This window comes from Gorilla gorilla, chromosome 18 (assembly GCF_029281585.2).
Source record: "Gorilla gorilla gorilla isolate KB3781 chromosome 18, NHGRI_mGorGor1-v2.1_pri, whole genome shotgun sequence".
Lineage (NCBI taxonomy): Eukaryota > Metazoa > Chordata > Mammalia > Primates > Hominidae > Gorilla > Gorilla gorilla.
The window spans coordinates 82428187-82447900 of NC_073242.2; the positions used below are offsets into that span (position 1 = coordinate 82428187).

At 46.4% G+C, this 19714-nt stretch overlaps 2 pseudogenes; one reads left to right on the forward strand and one right to left on the reverse strand.

Annotated features, from left to right (window-relative positions):
* Positions 1-1074: 1074 nt before the first annotated feature.
* LOC101139667 (uncharacterized) lies at positions 1075-4934 on the forward strand (annotated as a pseudogene).
* Positions 4935-8399: 3465 nt separating this feature from the next.
* Positions 8400-19386, reverse strand: LOC101140740 (U3 small nucleolar ribonucleoprotein protein MPP10-like; annotated as a pseudogene).
* Positions 19387-19714: the final 328 nt, after the last annotated feature.

The following is a 19714-nucleotide window of genomic DNA, read 5'->3' on the forward strand; positions in this document are numbered from 1 at the left end:
ATACATCCCATAAAGCCAGGGATACAGACCACAGAGCAGCAGTAGACTTCCCCACCCTCCAGCACCCTTGTTTTTGTTTGTTTGTTTGTTTGTTTGTTTGTTGTTTTTGTTTTTTTGGGGTTTTTTTTGAGATGGAGTCTTGTCGCCCAGGCTGGAGTGTAGTGTGATCTCAGTTCCCTGCAACCTCTGCCTCCTGGGTTCAAGGGATTCTCCTGCCTCAGCCTCCAAAATAGCTGGGATTACAAGTGCTTGCCACCACATTCGGCTAACTTTTTTGTATTTTTAGTAGAGATGGGGTTTCAACATGTTGGCCAGGCTGGTCTCCAATTCTTGAGCTCAGGTGCTCAGCCCACCTCAGCCTCGCAAAGTGCCAGGATTAAAGGCATGAACCACTGCACCTGGGCAACATCCTTTCAAGTACTGGGGTACACCCAAGCTCTCAGCTTCTAGCTAGGAGTCATTTGGTCCCCCTTTATCCCAAAGGACCTGTCACTGTCTTTGGTTTCCGAAGCCCAGCAGGGTCCAAGCTCTTCAGGCTCCAACCACTTTGCATTTCTTTTCTGCTTTTCGTTCATGGAGATGATTAACTTATTTTTCAGCCTGGGTATGTCTTTTTTATTTACTTAATTTTTTATTTTTTATTTTTTTGAGATGGAGTCTCACTCTGTCACCCAGGCTGGAATGCAGTGGTGAGATCTCCGTTCACTGCAACCTCTGCCTCCCAGGTTCAAGTAATTCCCTTGCCTCAGCCTCCTGAGTAGCTGGGACTACAGGTGTGTGCCACTATGCCTGGCTAATTTTTGTATTTTTAGTAAAGATGGGTTTTCACCGTGTTGGCCAGGGTGGTCTCGAATTCCTGACCTCAGGTGATCCGCCTACCTCGGCCTCCCAAAGTGCTGGGATTACAGGCATGACCCACCATGCCCAGCCTTTATTTACTTTATATATCTCACCTATTACTGCCACAGTTTGCAGAAGAGAGGATGCCCTCAACCTGAACTTCTCCAAACCATCCCAAATGGGAAGTCTGCTCCACATCAACAGTGTTGTTGTTTTTAAAGACCATATGTCAACATGCCAGATTATAGCAAAAGGATGTTGAGGGAGCAATATGAAAGCAAGCCTGAGAGTCCTGGAGAGAAGGTGGCAGAGCTGCCTTTTGAAGGTGGTCACTCCCTCAGACCTTGCCCTTCCTGCCTTGTTCCTCCAGTTGTCAGATTTGCTGTTGGGGCCCTCACTGGGGAGGGGGGGGTGTCTGGACTGAGAAGGAGGTGGAGAAGCTGCCAGGGGCCCTTTTGGATCCAGAATTGAGGCAGCAGTTCCAGCCAGGTCCGGAGATGGGGGCTGCCCCCCAGCCCCAAGGGAATGGTACTGATTCCAAAACATGGCGAGACCTCCCTGGCTGGGAGAGGGAGGTGCTTTCTCCCTTGAGTCACCTGAGCCCAGGCTGGAAGGCACAAGGGGGAGGATGAGGCCACTCTAGCTCCATCCCCTCCCTTTAACTCTGTGCTAGTCACCCTTCCAGGTTTCAGTCCCTTTTCCTAAGTGTCCTCCCTGCAAAGTCTGCAGACAGCAACACTCCCTTGCTCCAGCTCACCCCGCACTGTCCTTTCTTTTAGCAACCCCATGGGTATGAACTTGAGATGATTCACTTTCCTAAAGCCTCTTTGAGCTGAAAAAGGTGTGGGTGGCTCAGCAAGGCTTGCAGTGAGGGCTGCCCCTTCTCAGAGCTGCTGTGAGGGCCAGGGCCACCTTCCCTGGTGCGTGTCTGTGGCCTGAGCAGTGGCGCTGGATGGAACCGGCTTTGCAGGCAGCCCGGGTCATCCCCAGTGGTCTGGGAGGCTGGGGGTGCACCGGTCCCCACTCCCGATAGGGCCGAGGGTCCTTCCTCACCTAAGAGGTGACTGTCTTGAAGAGTGGACACAGAGGAGCCAGCAAGCTGGGCGGTGTAGGCATCTGGGAGAAAATCTGCAGCTCCGTCTCAGAGAGAAGTCTCCACCAACACAGCTATTTTAGAGATGGGGAAACTGGGCCAAGAGGGAAGGGAGCTTACCCAAATCACCAGCCCTGGAATATTTTGAGCTTTGGGGGTGGATCTCCCAGGAAACGCGTTTTATGGCACCGCCACCTTTGGTCACCCACCCCGAGGTGTGGCGGGCCTGGACAGACAGCATGACTGAGGGCCAGGCTGGTGAAGTCAAACCTACCACTCAGGAAGGAGACCCAGACCTTCTCCAGACAGAGTTCAAATGTGAGGACTGCCTTCTTTGGGCCTCAATTTCCCCATCTGAATTCCAAGGATCCTTCTAGCTCCTACGCTCTGGGCCAAGCTTTTCCTCTGAGCCCCAGTCAGCCTAGAAGACCAGGGGTACATCTTCCTTGGACAGAGGCCCCCGATAGGGGCAGGAGGAGGTAGGGGTGGGGGTAGGCAAGGTTCCTGTAGGGAGGTGGAGCTGTCATCAGAGATGGTGTCTGCAGGCAGTGGGTGTATTGTGGCTCTGCTACTACTTGCTGGGTGACCCCGTGACATTTCTTTCCCCACTCTGGACCTCAGTTTCCCTATCTGTTCTATGGGGATAAGATGTCTGCCTACAAATTTGGGGACTTGGATGTGTGTGGGGGCCAGTTGCAGTGTTTCTTAGGTGTGGTCCTGGGGCAGCCTGTACCACCCCATAGCGATTTCTGGGCCCCACCCTAGGCTCACAGGACCAGAATCTCTGGGAAGGAAGCCTGGGAATTTGCATTTCGACAGGCATCTGGCTGATTCTGACATGATTGAAAAAGCACTAATAGTATATGGCAAGTTCCTTATAAAAGATAAATCCATAGCTGCCTTTTACTAAACATAAATCTCATCTTCCCTTCCTCAGTTAAGGACACACAACCCAGTTGAAAATCACTGTGCCTTTCCAGATGCAGAATTTGACCTTTCCAATATGATTCTGTTAACTGTTACTTTCTGTAGTTTGTATTCCAAAACAAGGGGAATAGCTTTCCATTTTTTCAATATAAATGTTTAAGTTGGATATGCTTTTTCAAACTGGACACACACTCACACAGTTTAGAATTTCAGCTATGGCTTCCTCTCAAATTATTAGCCCGTTTCTGCCAGGGAGCAGTTTTTCCAGACAAGACTCTGGACAGAGGCTGGTGGGGCCCCCTCCTCATCAGAATCACTAGATCATGACTGACCCCTAGAGGTGGCTTTTCTGCTTAACTGTCAGCCCATGGGCTGGGATGTAACCCCCAAAGCTGCAGCAGAAGCTTCCACTCATCCTGGGCCACCCCTGTGATCTGTGGGGGAAAGACCTGTCCCTTGTCCTCTGAGCCCAGCTGGCCTCCCAGTCATTCAGCAGATTGGAAAGTCGAAGCATGTGCTGTGCTTGGCTGGGCTCTCCTGTGCCCCTTTTTGGGGTTAGGTGGAATGCATTCCAGCCCCCAGCATCCCTGCTGTTTATTCCCACCCCTCATCCCCACCCCCATACACACTAACAAGTACAAACACAGGTGCAGTCATGGGCACACGCCACCCTGGACAGCACCATTTCCAGCCTCAGCAGGGCAGTTTCCTCGCAGGGAAGTTAATGGGCACCAAAGAAAGCTCAGGGGACAGGGAGAACCTCTGTTGAGAAGAGACTCCTAGACCTGGCTCTGCCTCTGGTTTGGTGGGGGTTCTTGAGAAAGTTGCTTCCCCTCTTTGGTCTCAGTTTCCTCAGCTGAGAAATGGGGTGGGGGCAAATGGTCTAAGGTTCTGGGAACCTCTAAGTCAGATTAGGGAGAGGCCCTGAGGGTCAGCCGCACGCCTGAGAGGCAGGACAGACCCAAAGGTGGGCAACCTGAGCACATCAGGTGGGCTCAGAGCTAGTGCATGAGCCCCACAGCCTGCAGAGCAGCCCTGGACTCGGGAACCCGCTCACACCAGCCCAGTGGGACTTGAGAGATGTGGCCTCTCCTACGATTGCAGGGCTGGGGTCTGGGAGCTGCAGATTCTGACCCCACAGCTGCCTTAGACATGCCAGATGGGCTGGGGCAAGACACACCCCTCTCTATGAAATGAGCAGTCAGTACAAATAGATACACTAAAGAAGGGCTGTGGGATGGACCCAGCTGTAGCCTGGGGCTACAAACTGGCTTCCAGGGTACTCAAGCAGCTGGCCTCTGGGGTAGCAGCCCTGGGTGTGAGAAGCAGGACTCAGAATCTAGGCCAACCCTCCACAGGAATCCCCTCTGGAGAGCCCGGGCACTCTGCAGGAGGGGCAGCAGGCAGCAGGTGCACCAGAAGCATGTTTCACAAGGTGCCCAATAATGCCTCTGCTCTGATAGGCAGCGAGTTGGAACATGGATGCAGTAGGCAGGGTGGTGGCTGCTCCCCACAGCCAGGAGTCCAGCCCAGCACCCACCTGAGTCCACCTGAGTCCTGCTCAATTGGGTCATCCGTGCTCTGGGCCCTCTGGTCCCACCCACAGAGGGAGGGCTTTGGGGTGACCAGGTGAGCTGGCCTTTGTGGAAGGATGTAACTGACTCCTGAGCCTGGTGAGCTAGGCAGCCCCCAACGAGCATCCCCACCCCCACCTCTCCAGCCCCCCTCATTCGCTGATCCTCCCATCCCCTCCCCTGCCCCAGCAGTCTCCTCTGCTCACTCTTCTCTGCTCACTCTCCTCTCTTTTCCTGCTCCCAGGCTCGCCTGGTCACGTGTCCTTCACTTTCCTCTGAGTCTCCCTCTTTCCAAGCCGCCTCCACTCTACTGGACACACTGTCCCTTAAGACACCAGAGTACACAAGCTCAAGTCCCTGCACCTTACCTTTACTCCCAGACATGGGAGGGACATGACATAAAGACCCAAACGCCACTTGGCAAGAGTTCTGGGGTATGCAGAGGGGCAGATCTGAGGCTGTAGAAGCTCCAGGGGCTCCCTGCAGGAAGCTGCATGTAAGCTGGCTATTGAATGTGGCTCTGAGCTGAGACCTCTCCTTGAAGCTCCAGACCAGGAGCCAGCTGCCAGCTGGACCCCGCCATTTGGTGCCTCAGAGAAACCTTGCACTCTGTAGGTCTAACTCTGAACCCAGAAAATCCCCCCATGTCAGCCCTGTCTCTTCTTAGGGAAAGCACCACCTCAGACCCAGTTCTGCACCAAACCCACATTTGAGTCATGGGACTCCTGCCCTGCACTGTGAGCACTCTGGATAAGCCAGTGCCGAGGGGGAAAGAGCTCTGCCTGCCCAGCCAAAACATGAGTTTCAACTTCACCTCCAGCTCTGAGAGCTGTGTTTAGGGAAGGGCCCTAGTCCAGTTTGCTGTAGAAAGACCAGTCTTCCACTGTATGGCACATGGATGGCAGGGGCAGAGTGCAGGTGGGGAGAGCAGAAGGTGGGCAGGGCGGAGGAGGCAGGGACATGGCTGTAGCCATGGAGATGGGAGGACAGACAGGACTTGGTGGCCACTTGGATGAACCAAGGGAGGGGTCTGGAAGAGACACGCAGTTTTGTTCAGATGTGTAGAGCGTGGGATGCTGTTCACTGATTGAAGGAGGAGGAGGAGGAAGAGGTGTGGCATGGGAGGAGGTAGCTGAGCTCTGTCATGAATGTCATTTGAAGTCCCCAGGGAGAGCCTGGTCCGCCAGCACCTTCACTGCTTCAGCCGGCCCTCGGGGTGCCTGTGCTCCCTGGCCCTCTTGGCTCCCGCTTTGTAGCTGTCATCTGCAGTGTGGCACAGCTGCACAAGGGCCCAGCGTGTCTGTGTGTTTACCCAGGGGACTGCCGCGTGGCTCATGCTGAGCAGAAGCTGATGGACGACCTTCTGAACAAAACCTGTTACAACAACCTGATCTGCCCAGCCGCCAGCTCCTCACAGCTCATCTCCATCCAGACAGAGCTCTCCCGGGCGCAGTGCATCAGCGTGGTAAGTGCAGAGGGCACCTGTGGCTCAGGCTCAGATGAAGAGGCAGCTCATGCCCAAGCCTCAAGCAATCAATGTCCAGAGGAATGAAATGACTAGAGTTGACTTAGATTCACCAATACGTGGCGGGGAGGCTGGAGGAAGGTCCCTGAGGTTTATAGGTGTCCAATATTTAATGAGGTCATGGTTTTCTTAACAAAGAAGAAATGAGGGTGGGAGCGGGATCACCACTGGCTAGGCAGCCAATGGGCCTGCATAGACTCTGCTCAGCTGAGTCTCCAGCACGACTATAAGCTTCTCCTCCTTATCCTCCCAGCCCCACCCTACTCTCTCCCCCAGCTTGCTCAACAGGTGACCTTACAGGCTCCCTACTTGTTGGGGGAAATAAGAACCAAACTGGGGGGAACTGACGGGTACAGTGGCCCAGGTGTAGGGGCAGGACCACAGGCAGTTCAGTGCCTACTGAGCCAGGTGGTAAGGGTCTGGAGAGTGGTCATGGCTGCTGCAGGCATGGAAAGGAGGCGCAGATGGTGGCACTCCCAGGGACCATTGTCAGGGTCTCCATATGTGGATGTGTGCAGAGATAGGGGTGCTGAGGAGGGAAGAGGTGCAGGGAATTTCTCATCTTCTCTCTACTGCGTCTGAGTTGGAGATGACAGAGGTAGCCATGGCCCACTGTAAACTAACACAATGTCCCAACCCACAGGGTTAGAACCCCTCCCCTGGAGGCAGCTCTGAGAGGAGCAGTCACATGTGGAGAGTGCAGGGCGCTGTGTCCAGCCGGGGGAAGGAGGTCACCAAGGGGGCCGACCCTCCTCTGGCCAAGTGGCTGCCTTCTGACACACCAGCCTCTCTCTCTAGCACGGTGGCCCCCACACACCCAGCCTGTCAAACCTACAGACCCTAAGAACTCTTTGGCCAAATTAATGAACGGCTCCCTCTTTCAGGAGGAAGCACAGCTGAAGGATGCAAAGGGCAGCAGAGTTGTGTATGCTCCACCCTCTCTCTCCACAGTCAGACCGGAAAGAAGGGGGCTTTCAGCCAGGCTCGCCCAGACTGGGGTCTGAGTGTCACTGTCCAGCCATTGGCTTCTTGCTTAATGGGTGTGCCCAGCTGCTCCCGTGCACCTGCCACCCTAATGAGGGTGAACTAGCAGGTGAGTTCCATTTCTGAAAGCTTGGGTACACAGTAAATATTAGGCAGTGGGCTGCTGGGCCAGGAAGGGGTGCTGATTTTTCAGGGTTTGTTTATCTATTGACTTGGTGAGGGAGGGTGATAGGTACAACCAGTTTAGAGATGGAAATTTTGATAGAGCAGGCAGGGATTTAGTACCGGGTAAGGCAAGCAGGCTTGTCAAAGCAGCTCTTTTGGGGAGGCCAGAATCCTGGACCAATGTCCTCAGCACGTTCATCAGCTGCTGGGGGAGTGCCAGATAGGATTTTTTTTTTTTTTTTTTTTTTGAGGCAGAATTTCACTTTTGTTGCCCTAGCTGGAGTGCAATGGCGCAATCTCGGCTCACTACAACCTCTGCCTCCTGGGTTCAAGCGATTCTCCTACCTCAGCCTCCCAAGTAGCTGGGATTACAGGCATGTGCCACCACACCCAGCTACTTTTGCATTTCTAGTAGAGATGGGATTTCTCCATGTTGGCCGGTCTAGTCTTGAACTCCCGACCTCACGTGATCTGCCCGCCTCGGCCTCCCAAACAGCTGGCATTACAGGTGTGAGCCAGAGCACCCGGCCCTCATTTGTTTTCAAAGAACTCAGTAAAGGTGGAAAGGACAGGGAAAGAGACTGAATTTATAGCTGGCTAACAGGGGCCCAGAGAGATCAGATAATGTTGCTATTGTTATTACTGTTATTACTACCACTGTTGGAACCGTTATTGAGTGCTTCACCAGGCACTAGGCTAACAATCCCATTTAATCCTCACAACCTTCACAGGAGACGGTTACCATTATTACCTCTATTGTGTAGATGAAAAACATGGGGTATTAAAGGTTAAGTGCTTGCCTAAGATCACTTAGAGCTGGGATTTCAACACCCAGGTATATCTGATTCTCTAAGCCCATTCTTTTGCTGAGGGTAGGGGCACAGACAAGAAGGAGGAAATTAATCTTTTATTGACTTTTTGAAAGGATGATATGTTTGCATAGTCCAAAACTTAGAAAGTACAAAAGGGAAATATCTCCCCCCCAACACTGTTCCTCTCTCCTGAGTATTTTATGAATCCTTACAAACATGTTTTATGTATATTACCATAATACGTACACACACACACACACATATACGTGCTCCCTCTCTCCACACAAATAATAACATACTCAAGATACTCTTCTGTACCTTTATGGTACAAGTACCCTAACTACCACTTAGTACTTGGTCAAGGCCATGGCTAAGTATGGGCAGGGCGGGCACTTGGCCTCTGAGCTCTATGTCCAGTGCTCACTCCCCACAGTGTCCCCCAACTCACCCACAGCAGCTGACTCAGCCCCAGTTTGCCTCTAACAACCACACACAAAAGCAGCAAGAAATGGCCATGCTGCCTCCTGGGCAGGACACTCCATCCTACAGAAAGGATTTTTAGGCTCACTCCTCTATCTGCAAAGGTGGGGTCCCAGGGGATGGGGCAGGTGTTTGGACTCACCCTGTCCGCCTTCTTCTTCTGTGTAGTGACAGCAGAGAGAGCCCGCTCTAACTCTCCTGCAAACTTCCATGAATCATGCAGGCAGCTGACCAGATCCCTGGACTCTCCTGGAATGACAGACATTCAGATGCGGCCCAAAGGACTCCCCCTAAAGGCCTATCAAAGTGCCAGGCTGAAGGATGATGGGGTGCCAGATTCCCACCTTCCAACTGCCTGGCAGCATGCTGGCTGTAATAGAGTGCTGTCTGAAGCTCAGTTTTCTGACATGTAAGGATTCGTATGGTATGAACCTGGGCCTTTGGGAGAAAAGACAAGCAAGTGCTGAAAGAGAAGCAAAGAAACATTCTCCAGAGGACAGGAGGGAACTTCACACCCTCCACTCACCTCTAGCTCCCTCCTTAGGGCTTCCTGATGTTGGTGGCTTGCCTTCTTTTCCTATAGAAAGAGGAAGACAGAGCTCTTACTAGGGGGAGGCAGAGATGGCACAGCAAGAGACATGCCCCCAGAATGGCACCACTGCCCCAGGACAGGCCCACCCATGGGACAAGGTTATCAGGGACCCTGTGGGGATGGGGTGGAATCTGGGGGGTGAGCCTTCTTCCTCAGCCTGGGAGTGGATGAGACAAGACTGGGGCCTCTACATCTGAGTGCCCCCCAAACCCAGCAGTCATGTCATGAGCAAACAGAAATCACGTTACTTCTTCCAGCTGAGCTCGGTTCTGTTGTTTCTATGGGGAGAGTCAAAGGAATGCGACTGAGGGTGACCCCCTTGACTCTATTCCCCAGGCCAGGAAGTGGTAGGCAGGGGCCAGGAATGGATTTTAAAGAAAAGTTCTCAGACCCAATGGGAACATGAACTGGTAAACTCTCCTCAACTCCCAAAGAAAAAGGATTTGGGTCTTTGTTGGTTTTTGCCCACAGCCACAGAACTGAAAGTCTGAAACTAGATTCTCTCAAAAAGACAGTAACATAAACCTTCAGAGATAGAGTGTGAGAAAAGCCCACCCTTCTGCCAGCTTGTGATTTAGAAAGATGCATTCACTCAACAAACATTGACTGAGCACATACTGGCCAGGGACTGTTCTTCACAGGGGGGATATAGGACGGAAAAGGCAGACAGGAGCCCTTGGCCCCAAGGTTTCCATTCTAGTCGGCCTTTAACTCTCAGACTCTCAGAGCTAACAGAAACCTCTGATACTCTCTAACTCTATCTCAGGAAACGCAAGCCCAAGAAGGATAGTTTACAGCAGGCCCTGGACTAGGGATTAACATAAAAACAACAATGACAAATCTCATTTAAACTTCACAAATGTAAGTAAAACAATACCACTCCTATTTTACAGATGTGAAAAGAGAGGCCCAAAGAGCTCAAGCAATTTTCCCTAAATCATATCCCTAGCAGATGGAGAGGCAGGATTCAAACCCAGAATTCTTAACCGGTACCTGGCAGTTCTTCCACAATCTTAACGAATACCCTCCACCACCCCTTGGGCCCTCTGTCTCCAGGAGCCTGGCCAGCCAAGACTCACATCCTCAGGTGAGTGGCAACCACCAGAAGTGGTTGTCTCAGGGTTAGTGCCATTATTTATTTTCTTCCTTTTGGTGTCGGTTGTTCCTGTACCAACACTAGGGCTGGTCTGGGGAGGACAGTCTCTCAACTGTGGAAAGGAAGAGCAGTGATACTCATGAGAGCTACAAGCTCCTACAGTCACATCCTGCTTTACAGTTTATACAAAATACTATTATAGACCATCTGATTTAATGCCACCAACAACTGTAGGAAGTGTTGTCACCATCACTTAGTGACTGAGAGGGATTGATACCATGGCTGAAAAAAAGGCAATAATGGAACTTAAACTCAGTCTTCTGACTCTGAGCTCCAGGATTTTGCCACAAATCAGCAGCTGCCAGGGACCAAAACCAGAGGCAGAGGTAGAAAAGCAAATATTAAGTAGGCAGAAACTGTATACTGTGTGGTTTGGAGTCATACACCCTCACACATCTGTTAGTGTTAAGAAGTGCACCAGTACCTCTCAAACTTTTACATCAATGTATCCTCATGGCAGAAGGCAGCCTTTCTGTTAAATCTGGGAATTTAACAGAAAGAGGACAACCCAAGCCTCATTTCAGAGAGAAGTCTTGTATACTCACAAATCTATGTGACTGTCATGGCTAAGTACATTAATGTTTTGTCTCTCAATAGAATCAAGGGAAACTGATGCTTCAGAAAGATGCCCCATATTTATCCTGTGGCCCTCAAATTACCCCAGGTTGAGATGAGATGAGCTTAAATCCCTGCCTCTTGAGGGAAATCAGCCCAGTTTCAGGACGTGCAGTACACAAAACTGCCCCATCTTCCCTTTATTTTTTCTTTTTATTTTATTTATGTATTTATTTTGAGATGGGGTCTCGCTCTGTTGCCCAGGCTGGAGTGCAGTGGCGCATCTCAGCTCACTGCAACCTCCATCTTCTGAGTTCAAGCGATTCCCCTGCTTCAGCCTCCTGAGTAGCTGGGACTACAGGCATGCACCACCATGCCCAGCTAATTTTTGTATTTTTAGTAGAGAGGGAGTTTTACCATCTTGGACAGGCTGGTCTCGAACTCCTGACCTCAAGTGATCCATCTGCCTTGGCCTCCCAAAGTGCTGGGATTACAGGCATGAGCCACTGTGCCTAGCCTGTCATATTATTTTTAAACATTTCAGTGACATTTCAATTAAGTTAAATTTAATTCTTACTGACCTGATCTCTTATCTTCTGTTTAATGATATATTCCAGATGAAAGGTGTTTCCCCTGTAATCACAAGTGCTAAAGGAAATATAACATGTATTCATTAGGTGGATATCCACTAAACCACTGATTCTCGCACTGCAGTCCTTAGACCCTCAGCATCAGCAACACGTGGGAACTTGTTAGACATGCAAATTCCTGGACCAGACCCACACTTCCTGAATCAGAAAGTGGGGAAGAGGGACAGCTATCTGTGCTTTAATAAGCCTTGAGATGCTCCCCGAAGTTTGAAAACTACAGAACTAGAATACATATGGTAGTAAGTGCTCATACTTTATCCAAGGTACCCAGGGACTCTTCCCCTCTTTTCCATTCTCTTTTCTGTTGAAATAAAATGAAAACTTATTTTGACTTAATGGGTATAAAAAAGAAGGCAATGAGATGACCAGGGTTTCAAGTTAAGAGTTCAAAATTTAATCAGTGGACAGTGACAGGATGCAAGTCTTCTAAACAGATTACTGCAAGAAAGCTGATTATAATCTATACAGTAGGTATCATTAGTGTATTGATGTTAAATGTTTTGGGTGGATTAATGGTATTGTGATTATATAGGAGAATATCCTGGTTCTTAGGAGATATCTGCAAAAATACTTAACAGTGAAATGCTATGATACTGGCAACTTACTTTGAAATGATTCAGGGGGAAAAAGGGCAAATATACAATCTTCCATATGTGGAAAAGAGAACACAAATATGACAAAATGTTAACTAGTGAATCCAGTTGAATAGAATACAGATGTTCACTGTATGATTTTATCAACTTTTCTGTGTTTGCAAGTTTTTAAAATAAAAAGTTGAGGGAAAAGAAACATCGCCCCAAATCTTTCTATGAAATGGAACCACAGAATAAGCATAGAAGTGAACTCTTTGCAGAAGAGGGCACTGTACCCATCTGGACAGAATGGTTAAAGTGCAGGGTCTCCTCCAGGAAGCTATTCTCTGGTCTCTTCTGTGCTGTCACTTCCCCCCGACGCTGCCAAGGCTTTTTTCTAATAACTCTTTTTCTAAAGATATAATTTTTTTCATGCATCTAAGAAAGAGAAAAAAATTATTATACATTTAGAAAATAAAATTACACTTATACTTGTGTAAAAACAAAAAATACTTTGAAAAGTGGGGAAGCAAAAAATGTACTGTTCTATAATTCTGTTCTGTTCTTACCATCTTTTTATTCTGCCAATGACTTCCTATTCCTGCTGCCTATGGTGAGGTGAGCTGCAAATAATTTCTTATCCTCATTTATTTAAAATGTCATGTTTATAATATACTAAACTCCCTCAGAAGGATTTGGGTTTATTTCTGGGCTCTATTCTATTCAAGTGATCTATCTGTTCACAAGCCACTATCAATTTTGATTATTAGAGCATCCTAAAGTTAAGTAAATTTTTTTTTTTTTTTAGATGGAGTCTCTCACTCTGTTGCCCAGGCTGGAGTGCAGTGGCATGATCTCAGCTCACTGCAAGCTCCTCCTCCCGGGTTCAAGCCATTCTCCTGCCTCAGCCTCTGGAGTAGCTGGGACTACAGGCACCCGCCACCACGCCTGGCTAATTTTTTGTATTTTTAGTAGAGATGGGGTTTCATCCTGTTAGCCAGGATGGTCTTGATCTCCTGACCTAGTGATCCACCCACCTTGGCCTCCCAAAGTGCTGAGATTACAGGCGTGAGCCACCACGCCTGGCCAAGTAATTCTTTGATTAGGATATTAGTATTTGATGGAGTCTGACCTTTTTGACTTTAAACTCAAATTCTTATTATCTCTAACTTCTAAAAGACAACAATTATGACTTCAGTGTATAAAATGCCAGCTTTTTCAGCTAACTTACAGAATTCTCTTATTTTCCTAATATTGATTCAGTTTATCCTTTCGGTTTTCTCTCCAAACACTAATGTTTTCATTTTAGTATCCCTAATCTTTTTTTTTTTTTTTTTTTTTTGAGACAGAGTCTCGCTCTGTTGCCCAGGCTGGAGTACAGCTGCACTATCTCAGCTCATTGCAACCTCCACCTCCCAGGCTCAAGCAGTCCTCTCACTTCAGACTCCCAAGTAGCTGGGACACAGGCACATGTAACACGCCCAGCTAATTTTGTATTTTTTTTTGCAGAGATGAGGTCTCACCATGTTGCCTGGGCTGGTCTCAAACTCCTGAGCTCAAGTGCTGAGAGCTCCTGAGCTCCCAAAGTGCTGTGATTACAGGTGTGAACCACTGCTCCTGGCAGCTTTCCTAATCTCTTATCTTTATCTTTTGTAGTTGCACTGGCTTATGTGGCTATTAACTGTTAGTGTTAATTAACAGGGGTAACTGTAATACTGGACATTTTGTCTTATTCCTGATCTTAAAAGGATGTTTGTAGAATTTCACCCATCATGCATGATGGCAGCTTTTGGCTAGATGTATTTATAATCCACTAGGAGTTAAAAAAAAATCAGAAATAAATATTGAATTTTATCAAATGTCTTTCTAACATATATGGAGGGAACTGTGTATTTTCTCCTTAACGTCTTGCAACCAGGAATCATATCAGATCTTCTAATAGTGATTCAAAAGGATAAGGTTCACGTGGTTGTGTGGCATAATTTTTCCACTGTGCTATGTTTGCATCACTAGTCATGAATGAGACAGTGTGTGTGTTTTAATGCCACCTTTGTCAGGTTTGGCTTTTCATGTTCTAACAGTTTCAAAAGAAAAAAGTTTGAAAGTTCTACTTTATTCTTTATCTGTGGAAATTGCAATAAATTATTTGTGATTTACTGAAAACTTCACTTGAAGGTCTGATATAATTTCAAAGCAAAACCAAACCTTTCTTTCTTTTTTGTGGGGGAAGGGTGGGAGGAGTGGGATGGGAGGACACTAACTCATTGATACTCTATGGTTTTTCTCCCCCTTTAGAATTTATTTTCTTGGGACAATCTGACAATGATGAATTTAATTTAGATTCGCAGATTTTAAAAATAATTATTTTGATATTCTTGATATAGTTTATTTGCCTATTCTCCAGCTCTGTTGCCCAGGCTGGAGTGCCTAGTCCAATCATAGCTCACCGCAGCCTTGAACTCCTGGACTCAAGTGATCATCCCCGATAAGCCTCTCGAGTAGCAGAGACTATAGGCTCATGCTACCACACCCAGCTAATTTTTTAAATTTGTAGTGGAGACGGGGTTTCACCGTGTTGTCCATGCTGGTCTTGAACACTTGGGCTCAAGCAATCCTCCCTCCTCAGCCTCCCAAAGTGCTGGGATTACAAGTGTGAGCTACTGTGCCTGGCACTATTCTCATTTTTATTATAACAACATTTTAAGATTGGATAAATAATATAGCCAAATTATCGGAGCCAGACTACATCTACTAAAATTAATGAGATTTCACTTGTCTGAAATCATGACATACTTTGGGAAGATATGTTTGTCATGGTATTAATTAAAATTACAGCTATTTGGCATCCACCAAAATCTGTGGAGCACCTTAAAGACATAGGCAGTATCCTCTAGAGCAGTCAAAACAGTTACAAGAAGAGGCTCTCAGGACAGCTTTGTCAGGAGAGACAGGCTATACATATAAAGACACAAGGCAGAGAGAAAAGAAACAACTATTTTACACGCAGGCCCCAAATTGAAAGCTATAGGCTGGGTAATGCAGGCACTGATTTCTGCAAATCAGATGCTTTCCATGTGGCATCTCTATATAGTGTGCTTTTGCTTTAGAGAGTAGCAGCAAGATTTTCAGTTTTCTGTTTGTTTGTTTGTAGACAGGATCTTGCTCCACCACCCAGGCTGGAAAGCAGTGATGTGATCACAGCTCACTGCAGCATCAACCTCCTGGGCTCAAGTGATCCTCCCGCCTCAGCCACCTGAGTCGCTGGATTACAGGCATACACCACCATGCCCCACTAATTTTTTTATTTTTTGTAGAGACAAGGCCTCACTATGTTGCCCAGGCTGGTCTTGAACTCCTGAGCTCAAGTGATCCTCCCGCTTCAGACTACCAAAGTGCTAGGATTACAGGCATCAGCCACCACACCTGGCCAAGATATTTGTTTTCAAAGGATGGTTAATAGTTACAACAAGAAAAATAGGGAAGGCTAGGGCACAGTGGCTCACGCCTGTAATCTCAGCACTTTGGGAGGCCAAGGCAGGAGGATCACCTGAGGTCAGGAGTTCGAGATCAGCCTGGCCAACACGGCGAAACCCCATGTCTTCTAAAAATACAAAAATTGGCCAGGCATGGTGGAATGCACCTTTAATCTCAGCTACTCAGGAGGCTGAGGCAGAATCACTTGAACCCGGGAGGTGGAGGCTGCAGTGAGCCGAGATCACGCCATTGCACTCCAGCCTGGGTGACAGAGCAAGACTCCATCTCAAAAAAAAAGAAAGAAAATAGGGAAGATTTGTTAGTAGTCTGTGAGTTCCACAATCATGCGAAGCATATTAAAAATTCCTTAAATTCCTAATTACCTTTTCCTGTCTTTTTTCAAAAGAAGATTTAACTTCATCAGAATTTTTCTTTACATTTAAAACACCTGCATCTTCAGTTGCCTCATCATCCAGCAAAGCAAAAGTCACTCTTTTCAAGCTTTCTTTACATTGTTTACTGTCTTCTCTTTCTTCCAGGTGATCACCTTCATCCCTACACTACCAAAACTCTTATAAAAAGAAATATATTGTTTTCCATTAGAAAAACAAAAGGAAACATATTTTCCCTTAATAAAGTTCTTCTTTTATATGCCTAATGCAACCAAATACTCAGAACTTCCAAAATCATTCAGGTATTAAGGAAGAGAAGCTATCATTTAAGTGAAATGCTATGTAAGAAACAAAAAGGGTCCAATATATAGAAAATAAATTATTCATCAATCTGTAATACAAACCTCTTGTCTCACAAAAATAACAGGATTTTGGGGGCACAAAACCAAATCAAATTTCCTGGTAAGAAAGGTTTGATTGCTACTGTCAGTAATATTTTTCTTCATTAAATGATCTCTAATGTCCGTTTAAATCCAGTGACTTTCCTCTGGCTATCTTAAGAAGATCTGATAGGAGAGAATCTAACTTCTTAAAACAAACATATGTGAAAACCACAAATACAAATACATGACTGGGCAATTCCAGCTCACAAAGTAAAGGATGGTTCAAAATACTCACATTTCAGAAATGCTTAGTTCTTCTGCTTCTTCTTCAGCAATTTCATCATCTTGTTTGAACCCAGCTCATCATCATGATCACTTGCTATGTCTTCATCACTTTCAACTGGATCAAAAAAATCTTTGTTGTTCACATTTCTGGAACTTTTACCTGATTAAAATAAAAAGATTTTTAAAACTATTAATTAGGAATAGAAAAATACATCATTAACACATGCATATATATACTGTATGTCTATATTACTTTCTAACTTAATAACACTACAAGTCAAAAATAGTTACTAGGTGAAATTGGCAACTAAAAACACTACCATAAAACTATTATAAGAACAACTGGAACATAAACTGAATTGAAGTACAGATTCATTTATAACTGATAAGACAGAGCATAATATATCTTAGCTCTAAACCTTCTAACTACAATTACATCTCTCCTAGAAAAACAAAACAAAAGCTAATTTGAGGAGGAGGAAAGTGCTCTCTCCTTTCTCAAACTTAACCTCAAGCTTTTTACTCCCAAACAGTCCCCCTTTATCTTCATCAGAATCAATATCTTCAAAAAAAAATCAGTATCTTCCACCTCATCATCATTATCACCATTTCGTTCCTCTTCTTTTTCTCTGTTTTCTAAATAGGCCTCCATTTCAGAGAGTTGGAAGAATTTCTCATCTACTATGGACTTTTCTCTTGGTTTTCCATGTCCTGTTTTGCACCTTGCTCTGCTGTTCCGATTTGTTGATATCAAAATCAAGGTCAGAATCCTTATCACTGAAAACTGGGCTTTTCCTCAGCTCAAATTTGCTTGAGTTTTCAGCTTTCTTGCCCACTTCAGGATTGTCACCACCCATATCTGACACTTCCTCTTCCTCCTGTAAATCTTCTAGGTCCTTCTGGCCACCAGTCTCTGTCTCTGAACCATCCTCTTCACACTCCCGTTCTTCACTCTCTGGGAGAAGACTGATGTCTTCATCTTTGTTTCACTAACTGCATTTTGGAAGCATTGTAAAATTGGTTCATTTTGCAATTCCAGTTGTTGCAAAGTCTGCTCATCATCAAAACTTTCTATCACAAGTTTTTGTAAAGGGCTTCCACGGATCCTACCATTCTCTAATATTTTATTAAAGTCATAAACCACTTTTGTTAAAGAAGTGAACTTTGATGCCAATCCATCTTGAATCCTATTGGAGGAATTAAATGAGATTTAGAATTATAGGTAATAATTTCACAGCTCTCTTAATTAAAAGAAAAATAAAAACCCCAACTCTTCTGTAAAATCAAATTTGAATGAAGTGTAAGTATAGATTCTGGCCCCAACAACATACAAGCTGATGAGCCACAGTGATATATAAAACCTGTCAACCAAGTATTTGTGAATCAGCTGTATAGATTTTAGGCAGGGAAAGCATTACAAATCTGCTTGCTTGGAGATACATAGTGAATTAGCCTTAAATTATCAACTCTGCTACATTATACAGCACTCCATTCATTCATTCCCTTATTCCTTCAGTGATCAACATTTGCTTTGGCTACAGTGGTCAAGGAAAACCTCTTTTGGATGCGACATCTCAGATGAAACCTACAGATAAGGATAGTCTTATAAAGATTGGGAAACATGTATTCCAGGCAGAAGAAACAGCAAGAACAAATTCTCTAAGATGCAATTGAGCTTGGTAAGCCTGAGGAATAAAAAAGTGAGCACAGCTAGAGTGTGAAGGAGGCAGAAGGTGAAATTGGAGAAACTGATGGGAGCCAAATTCTACAGGGCTCAAGGGTAAGAGTTTGCCATTTTAACTGTAATAAGAAAACATGAGAAGATTTTAAGCAGAAGGATGAAATGATGATTTACAAAAAGGAAGAAGAAAGGGAGGAAGGAGGAGGAGGAAAGTAGAGGGATTAGAAGGTTGATGCAGCATTCCAGGCAAAGGATGATGGTGATTTAAGCTGGAGTTAGAGCAGTGAATATGCTGACTACAGTTTGGAGGTAGAACTGACAGGATTGCTAAGGAATTAGATACAGAACAGAGAAAAATGAAGACATCAAAATAGCAGCCTAGTTTTATGTGTGAGCAACAGGAAAGACAGAACTGCCATTTACTGTGACAGGCAAGCCTTGAGTGCTGGAGCATGGGGAAAGGACTTCAGCGGATGGCAGAATATAGGTGGGTAGAACAACATTCTACTCTATTTTGGTCACAGTGAATTTGCGATGCTGAGAGTACCAAAATTTTAAAAATTGTTAAAAGCCGTACAGTGCGGATATCCCAGTTGTGTGCTACTGAATTCCAACTAAGCTCAGTCTGTAGTCGCTGTGAGCCAGGAACTCAAAGGAGAGGTTGGAGTTTGAAATATAAATGAGTCATAATTTTATAGATCATATTTGAAGTTCTTCAACAAAATACCCATAAAACTTTTGTGCTGGGAAGAGACATGAAAGTTCTAATTCTCAAGAAGCTTAGTTGGGGTGGACAGACAAGTGACGAGTTTGTACTTTCAATAAAGTATGATGACAGGTAAATACTGAGTGCTTTAGGAGTACATAGGCGGAAGGAGAAACCAACACAGTTTGTGTGTAGGGGGATGGCGGCAGTAATAAGCCTCCAGGGGAGCTTCTAGGCGTTAATAACTGAGGTTATTAGGTGGATTTCAATAACATTCAACTGAGAGAGCCATACTGTAAAAATTTTAACAATTTTGAAAATTGTGATAGCCTAGGAAAGTATAAACTCTGAAATGTGGGGAAAAGCGATTTACATTTCCCCTTACCTTCCCCCAGCTCCACAATTTGCCAGGGGTCTGCAACCCGCGTCCAGGTGAGACCCCAGTAGCACCCGAGCCAGGGATCTGCGCACATATGTGAGGATGCACTGGGGCCAGCCGGTGGCTTTGCCGACCTCTGTCAGACACCGCTCCAGGGTCCGTCAGCGCCAGGCCCGCGGGGCTATGGCTGTCCGCAACTCCCGACACAAGCTGCAAGCAAGGCAACAAAGCCGCTGGGAAACCGCACAGCAAGGATGCGCCTAGCTTGGAGCTCAGAGTCCAAAGTTCCACGGCTCACAGGTTCCAGACTCACCCCCAGCTGGAGCCAATGGCAGCGCCAGCGCTTTCGTGTGCAGGGGGGCGGGAAACAAAAATTGCCACTGGTCAACCCAAGCGCCTTTGAACTGTCTCCAAACTTCTTTTTGTACTTTTCAGGGGCCCACAAGGGGTAGACCTCTTGGCTTTAATTTCTGCTTTAGGTAAAGTGGG